The sequence below is a fragment of the Schistocerca piceifrons genome, chromosome 3 (assembly GCF_021461385.2).
Source record: "Schistocerca piceifrons isolate TAMUIC-IGC-003096 chromosome 3, iqSchPice1.1, whole genome shotgun sequence".
NCBI classification, from domain to species: domain Eukaryota; kingdom Metazoa; phylum Arthropoda; class Insecta; order Orthoptera; family Acrididae; genus Schistocerca; species Schistocerca piceifrons.
In genome coordinates, this window is record NC_060140.1 from 202,917,482 (window position 1) to 202,925,790 (window position 8,309).

The 8,309-nt window shown below is 43.2% G+C and overlaps 1 protein-coding gene across 1 annotated transcript in view; it reads right to left on the reverse strand.

The window, feature by feature from the left end:
• The window catches only part of LOC124788112 (chondramide synthase cmdD), a 146,302-nt gene extending 139,253 nt beyond the window's left edge, over positions 1-7,049 (reverse strand). Inside the window, exon 1 of the mRNA XM_047255236.1 lies at positions 6,899-7,049. The gene's annotated coding sequence lies outside the window, so the exon portion shown is untranslated. The remainder of the gene's footprint in view (positions 1-6,898) is intronic.
• Between the last annotated feature and the right edge of the window lie 1,260 nt (positions 7,050-8,309).

An 8,309-nucleotide genomic window follows, 5' to 3' on the forward strand; every position in this document is an offset into this window, starting at 1 on the left:
AATCGACACAGAATTCATCAACCGACCACGGCATAACAGCCCGGATAATTATAATGGACATGAGCCTTGACTTAACGACCGAGAGCTGCGGTATTTGTATAGAGTTGTCAGTGCTACAAACAAGGAACACTGCGTGAAATAAACCGCAGAAATCAATGTGGGACGTACACCGAACGTATCCTTTAGGACAGTGCGGGCGGCGAAATGAGACGCTAATGGGTTATGGCAGTAGACGACCGAGCCGAGTGCTTTTGCTAGCAGCACGACATCACCTGCAGCGCCTCTCCTGGACTCCTGACCATATCGGTTGGACCCCAGACGACTGGAAGACCGTGGCCTGGTCAGATGAGCCCCAATTTCAGTTGGTAAGAGCTGATGGTATGGTTCGATTGTGATGCAGACCCTACGAAGCCATGGACCCAAGTTGTCAGCAAGGCACTGTGCAAGCTGGTGGAGGCTGCTTAATGATATCGGCTGTGTTTGCACGGAATGAACAGGATCCTTTGGTCCAACTGAAGCAATCATTGACTGTAAATACTTATTTTCGGCAACCTGGAGACCATTTGCAGCCATTCATGGACTTCATGTTCCCAAATAACGTTCTCATGTCACCTGGCCACAGTTGTTCGCAATTGGGTTGAAGAATTCGAATGGATGATTAGGCCAGCCAGAACGCCCGACATGTATTACATCGATCATTCATGCGATGTAGTCGAGAGGTTAGTTCGTCCACAAAACCGTGCATTGGCGACACTTTCGCATTTATGGAGAGCCGGCCGGGGTGGCCGAGCGGTTCTAGGCGCTAAAGTCTGGAACCGCGCGACCGCTACTGTCGCACGTACGAATCCTGCCTCGGGCATGGATGTGTGTGATGTCCTTAAGTTAGTTAGGTTTAAGTAGTTCTAAGTTCTAGGCGACTGATGACCTCAGAAGTTAGGTCCCATAGTGCTCAGAGCCATTTGAACCATTTATGGACAGCTGTAGATACGGCATGGCTCAGTATTTCTGCAGGGGACTTCCAACGATTTATTAAGTCCATGCCACGTAGAGTTGCTGTACTATGAGGGGAAAAAGGAGGTCCGACACGATAGTAGGAGGTGTACCCTGAGTTTTGTCACATCAGTGTATTAAACTGATGATTCAGTAGTATTCCTATCTGTCAGCAGCTGTCCTCTTTGGAAATGGAATTATTACATTCTTCCCGAAGCCTGAGCGTATTTTGCCTGTCTCATATATCTTGCACGCCAAATGGAATAGTTTTGTAATGGTTGGCGCTCCCAAGAATCTCAGTAATTATCAGGGAATGTCGTCTACTCCAGCGGCGTCTTTCCACTTAGATAGATCAGTGCTCTGTCGATTTCTTCTCGCGGTATTATATCTCCCATCTCGTCTTCACCTAGTCCTCAAGTTTCTTCCCCTTAAATACACCATCTATTTATTTATTCCATCTTTCACCTTTCACTTCTTTGCTTGGTACTGGCTTGCCATCTGAACTTTTGATGTTCATACAGTTGCTTCTATTTTCTCCAAAGGTCTGTTTAAAAACTTAAATAAGAATAACCAGTTTTTAAGCCTGTATACCATATTTTCGTACCAAAAGCTTCAAATGTTCACATGGCTCTGAGCACTATGGGACTTAACATCTGTGGTTATCACTCCCCTAGACTTAGAACTACTTAAACCCAACAAACCTAAGGACATCACACACATCCATGCCTGAGGCAGGATTCGAACCTGCGACCGTAGCAGCAGTGCAGTTCCGGACTGGAGCGCCTAGAACCGCTCGGCCACAACGGTCGGCCCAAAAGCTTCGTTTATCCCGATTTTTTTAGTGCAAGATCGTTCTTTCAAGGTGCAATCCACGATTAGATGCCATGGTTGTATACTCATATTGGCAACTGTGTTGAATTTGGACGTTATACAACATTGTCTTGCACGTTTCAGTTCACTCGAAAACGTCTCTATAACCGCCAGACCTTTCACTAAAACCCAGTCTCAACTGACATACAGTCTCGACTGATATGATATCATGCTTTATTAAATAAGAGTGAAACCTGAAACATCTTTTTCTACTGCAAGTCCAGAATCTTAAACACTGCACAGTTAGTCTGATAAATTTCTGAATATAATAGTCTGAACATGCACGAAATTATTTGCTCGATGTTGAGCAGCAGTCTTCTATTCAAGAAAACACATCTGTAGAATATACCACTCTTGTTACTGTGCTCTCTATTTTGCGTCGTTTCTACAAAATGTTTCACACGAATGCTGGAACGATTGCTGTCAGTGTCTCGCTTCCAGCTGCATCCCCCGTTGCGCTTAGTAAGCTAAACACACGCTTGTGGTGTTGTGGACTGGCCAGACAGCCAATCCAATATGACTGGTAGCCGAAAGGCACGCGTTAAGCTCACGCAGGCTGGCGTGAGGTCTGGAACAGTACAATGTCTTGAGACTAGCAAAAAAAGGTACGTAGCTTCTCGAATACTTAACTTTAATCCATAATTGGTTAACATCGCTCTTGACGGTACATGCATCACAAGATAAATAGCAAATGATAAAGGTGCCTTGCTAGGTCGTAGCAAATGACGTAGCTGAAGGCTATGCTAACTATCGTCTCGGCAAATGAGAGCGTAATTTGTCAGTGAACCATCGCTAGCAAAGTCGGCTGTACAACTGGGGCGAGTGCTAGAGAGTCTCTCTAGATTAGACCTGCCGTGTGGCGGCGCTCGGTCTGCAATCACTGATAGTGGCGACACGCGAGTCCGACGTATACTAACGGACCGCGGCCGATTTAAAGGCTACCACCTAGCAAGGGTTGTGTCTGGTGGTGACACCACATGTGGAATCTGTTACCGGGCATCCGTCTGGATAGAGGTTTCTCGTGAAGACAGAACCCGGTACACCATTCCCGTAGGGTAGACATCAGAAGGGAAAGCACCGTCTGGCGAACCGCTAGACAGTACGATGGAAACGTCGCTACGTGTGTTGCTCAGCAGAAAACATTGAAATGAATCTCGGATTCTTCACGGAGAACGCAGGTATATGCGAAGAGGAAGCATCGGGAGAAAATTTCGACGAAATTGAAATCCTGCATGTTTTCAGCATTTACTGCTATTAATTACAAGTATAAGCAAACGTAATGTTGTGTACATTGATTATCCAAATAACATGTTTGTCCAGCCATACGCGATATATCATTAGATTAGCCAAAATTCGAAATATTCACGCTATGCTGTCAGCAAAGACTTAAACAGAAACGAGGACGTAAATTGTCTAATTGTGAGTAAGGAAAATATTGGGCTATACATCACCTTTTGGTTTTATATGATAACGTGGAAGAAAGCCCTGCAGAACCTAAGTTTCAAGAGAATAACCACGTAGATCATAAATGTTTTGGGCCTAATTTTCATTTCAATAATTATTATATAAAACATGTATTTTCCAGAACTGAATAAAACGTGATCCACTGTTTAATTGCATAAACGTGCCGAAACATGTTTGGCCAATTATTTCCATAATAGGAGGAACACAATTCCCACCATAATGTTAGCCCAATCATTTTTTCTGCTTTTTAGAAAACGCAGTGAAGAAGTGCTTACAAGATGTACTATCCTAGAGTATTCTTCCTCCTAGTGATTATGAAGTCTTTTACGAAACAAGATGTACAACAGGCAATGATCAAGTTTACAGGATTTTTAGGCACAGAATGGCATAGATACCCTCGACAGTTGGCGGCAGGAGAAGCTGAAACAGCGAAACCATTTGTTAGGCTCATCAATGATTATATTACTGCTTTCCACACACATATGACGCAAAGTCAAATAAATATGGTATCATACGGAGAAGTATAGACAGGAAGGAGGGAGATGAAGACTGTAACGTAATGTCCCGCCAACGTCAAGGTCATGCAGGCGGTGCAGGAACTAGGGAAGGAAATCGGCCATGTCCTTTGTAAAGGAACCATATCGCGATTCTTATTGTTTCCATAGCCTTGGAAAATAGTAACGTAAGCTGTTAAACATTTTGTTATAGAATTTCCCTACACTGAGCTTTGTTTTATTTTTATTTATTTATTTGCTACCGATTTGGAAGCGACTACAGCTTCATCTTCATGCACTTAGCACTGTGACCGGTGTGATACATCAAGTACATCCCGTTAACGTACTTCAGCATCTACATCTACATGTATACTCTGCATACCACTGTAAAGCAGTGCTTTCCATTTTACCATTTACTAGAGTTTCAAACCATTCAATTCCTGTTTGAAGCGCATGAAAAATGTCTGCTTAAACACCTTTGTGTGCGCTGTAAATGTTCTATTCATTTCCTCGTGATTTGTAGGGGACCGATTGGTGTTTAACGTCTCTTCGACAACGAGATTATTACAGTCGGGGGAGTGATACGAAGGGCGTGTAAGCGATAACTGTTTACGCCGTACCACAGTGGTGTAGGCGAAGCCGAGACGAACAGTTTTTATGAGGGACACCTGCGGTCTACCAAGCCGGAAAACAACCTCAGATTGGCCTACAAAAACCAACTAAGCTACAGAGCATGCGCGCTGTGTGAGATTTAGAATATCCTCCCGCCCACTTACGCCACTGGCCTACCGTTTGAAATTCTTTTCTGGCTACAATCGTCGTTGAACATTGAACACATTTCGTTCTTACACTTACAATTTGTAAAATTGCCGCTTGTGTCAATTTTGCTCAAAAGCTTCTGAATTTTAAGAGTGTAATATTAACGATTAAATCATTTTATTTCTCTGGGCTTCTTACCACGAGACCACTATGCTTGCAAAGTTTAAATTTGGCTGCAAAACTTATTTAGATTCTACAGAACGTTTACAGATGTCTTTTTTCTTTAAATACCTCAAGGGAAAATTTAAATTTAATTAAATGAAAATTTTCAAAAATCTGACTGACTAGGCGGTTTTCGTATCGACTCCCCTTTCACCACCGTGGCAGTAAACAGTTGTTCTTTGCAACTTGTATTCGAGAGTTGCTGCTCACTTAATAGCGGTTCCTGAAACTTCGTAAACAGACTTCTTCGGCAGTTTGTGTCTATATTCAAGCGTCTGTCAGCCCAGATTTTTCAGCATCTACGCTCTGGCTTGGGTCAACGAGTCTGTGAAGTCTGTGACCATTCGTCCTACCGCACTTTCAATACGTTCAGTATCCCCTCCCCCCCCCCCCCCCCCCCCTCTAGCATTGCTTTTTCATCAACAGTAGTTGTCGATACCAGTATTATTTTTCGAATTTTGGATAGATCAATATTATCTCAGCTGCTTTTCTGAAAACTTTCATATAATTTTATACATAATATGTTACATTTCAAGCTAAAATTTATGAAAAGGAATTACTTTATTTTCTATGTTACAGTCGATAAGTACTAGCTCTGAATGTACAGTTAATTTTTTTTTTAGAAATATTAGAAATTTCGAATTATTTGGCACACTTGAAATTTCTATTATTAATTACTCAATCTAGTACTGTTCATTATGTTTATTTCTGGGTTCATTTATGAAATAATAATCGAAACTAATAGAAATTCATTTGTCAAGAAAAATTATGAACCTTTTGGAATACTGTTATTTCCGCTAAGTGAGGCAGTAGTAAGCATGCCTCTCACGTGATCGGACGTATTTTTGTATTTTGGGTGAACAATGTAATTTCGGCTCTGTTATGCGAAATTCAAAAGACTGCGCGCTATACTAAAATGTGACAAAATATATTAACGTAACAACAAAAATTTTGCAATAACAATTTTCAAATTTATTTCGATCAGTTCAACCACGAGGACCTAAAATTTGAGAATTTCAGCTTTAAGAATCAGACGGCTGGACAGGAAGAACTGGAGCCAACTCTACACGAAAAGTTAAGTAAACTAGAAAGTTTGTTGTAATTTTGGCTCCTCTCAAATTTTTCATAAAATACTTTGCTTATTGTGAACAATAATTGTAATTAGGAAGGAGGGGGGAGATTAAACCCCTCAGTTGTAGTACCTATATATCTGATAGCTGTAATTATTATTTACCGGTTCCCTTCAGATCACCGAAGTTAAGCGCTGCCGGGCTGGGCTAGCACCTGGATGGGTGACCATACGGTCTGCCGAGCGCTGTTGGTAAGCGGGGTGCCTTGTGAGGCAAACTGAGGAGCTACTTGATTGAGAAGTAGCGGCTCCGGTTTTGGAAACCGACGTACGGCCGGGAGAGCGGTGTGCTGACCACATGCCCCACCATATCCGCATCCAGTGACGCCTATGGGCTGAGGATGACTCGGTGGTCGGTCGGTACCGTTCGGCCTCCATGGCCTGCTCGGGAGCAGTTAAGCATAGTTTATAATTGTTATATGTATGTCGTATAGCTACTACATCAGATAACGCTGGAGGACATTAACAAGATATACTTGTCGTAGTATATCACATCAATACAGCGCCAACGTGCCTGAAATTGCAACTGTAGCTGCTTCGATATCGATTAAAAAACTTAAAAAATAACTGTGGAGTAAAACTAGAAAGAGAGTAGCCTTTATTCTCCAAAACATAATTTCGGAATTCGTCTTAAACGACTAGGTGTGACTGCAGAAAGGTTTAATATGATTGGCCTCCCAACTGCAAGTCAAATGCCGCACCGTCTGCTGCACCTCGCGCACCAACAATGAGTTGAACAGAAGAGAGAGAGGGAAACAAATGATCCAACACACGACGAACCATCCGCTGAACACAGTACAGTAGTATGCGGACTTCAAACGCACTTTTTCGAGATACAAATTTTCTGTCACTTGAACTAATTTTCGTCGCGTCTTCTTCGCGTCACCGCGCATCGTTGACCCAGCTCCTGACGTAACGAGTGTAATGCTGTGGGGTTCACGTACACTGCACAAAGCCGGCGGTGCCTTACCTGCGTGTAGGACAGTAGAAAGCTGCGGTCTGTGCTCACTGCTCGGCCACCACCGCGAAGCGCGCTGTCTGTCAGTCGTCACCGGCGCCGCTGTCCGCTGTTGCCCTCTCCACGCGGCGAGGCAGAATGCAAAGCATTCGCGCGCATGCGGCCGTCGCGTTATATACGGCGCGCAGCTGACATACGCTTGCGGAGAAAGGCGCGCCAGGGGCAGGACGAGCGCCGAGAGACAACACAGTGCAGCTAGAAGAGGGGAGTGGGGCCAGCGGGGGGGGGGGGGGGGGGGGGGGGCTGGCTGTCCGTCCTTCCCCGTCCCCGCCGCCGCGCGCTGCGTCAGCGGCCGGGCCGGCGCGTGCGAATCTCCACAGGGACCGCTACGCACCTGTAGTGCGCTCTACGTCACTCTCAAGCAGGTGCGGATCCAGGATCTCTCGGTCGGTGGGGGGGGGGGGGGCAATTTTTTTGGTACCTGCCTTCCTAAAAATTAATTCCAAATAAAAGCATTAATACTCTATACACACACACACACACACATATATATATATATATATATATATATATATATATATATATATATATATATATCCTAAAAAATATTCTTCAAATACGACACGTGCACTTGAAAAACTCCGTGTTTGTATGCTAATGTAAAATAATCTATAAAATGCTAATGTTCGTTTCCATTCTTAAATCTTCGGAATTAGTTTACCAATTGCTTTCATATGACAGAATGTTGCCATCGAATTCGCGCATGTGTTTATACGCAGCAATGGCGATACGACTGCGAAAAGTTATAATAGAGTATTTGACTGTGTTCAGGAAATCATCTTATATTGTTAATTACGTCAGTATCTGTTTGAATCTGCTCACCGTAATATTCTTACTGAATGAATCCACAGACGTTATTTTCGTGTACGTTATTACATTTAGCTCATTAATGTTTGTTCACATTCCGCATCAAAAGTGAGAAGAAAGCCAAAATGGGGGAGAAGCGTTCATCCAGATCGAAAACGTGCAATTGCAGAATAAAGGGGACTGTCGTAAGGTTCTCACTATTTAGAACTAATAAGAATATTTTCAAGTTAATCGCTTAATTATCAACACCATCTCTTTGCAAATTGCCACTAGAAACAAAATCTTACATACGCACTGCAGGGAAAGTGCCAAAAAAGAGACACAGATCGCTCATGCCTCAGCGAATATTATCATTTTATTCGTAAGTATAGTTGTTTCTTCTGTAGTTTATGCACTAAATGGAAGAGGCTTCAAGGTCTCTTTTTAAATTGTTACATCAAACTGCGTGCCATTGTTTACATCTTCGACATCAAGTAAAACATACTAGATAGGCCGACGTAATCAGCCCCTAAAGCAGTCGGAAAAAAAAGATCGGTCACGCACCAGGGGCGGGGGG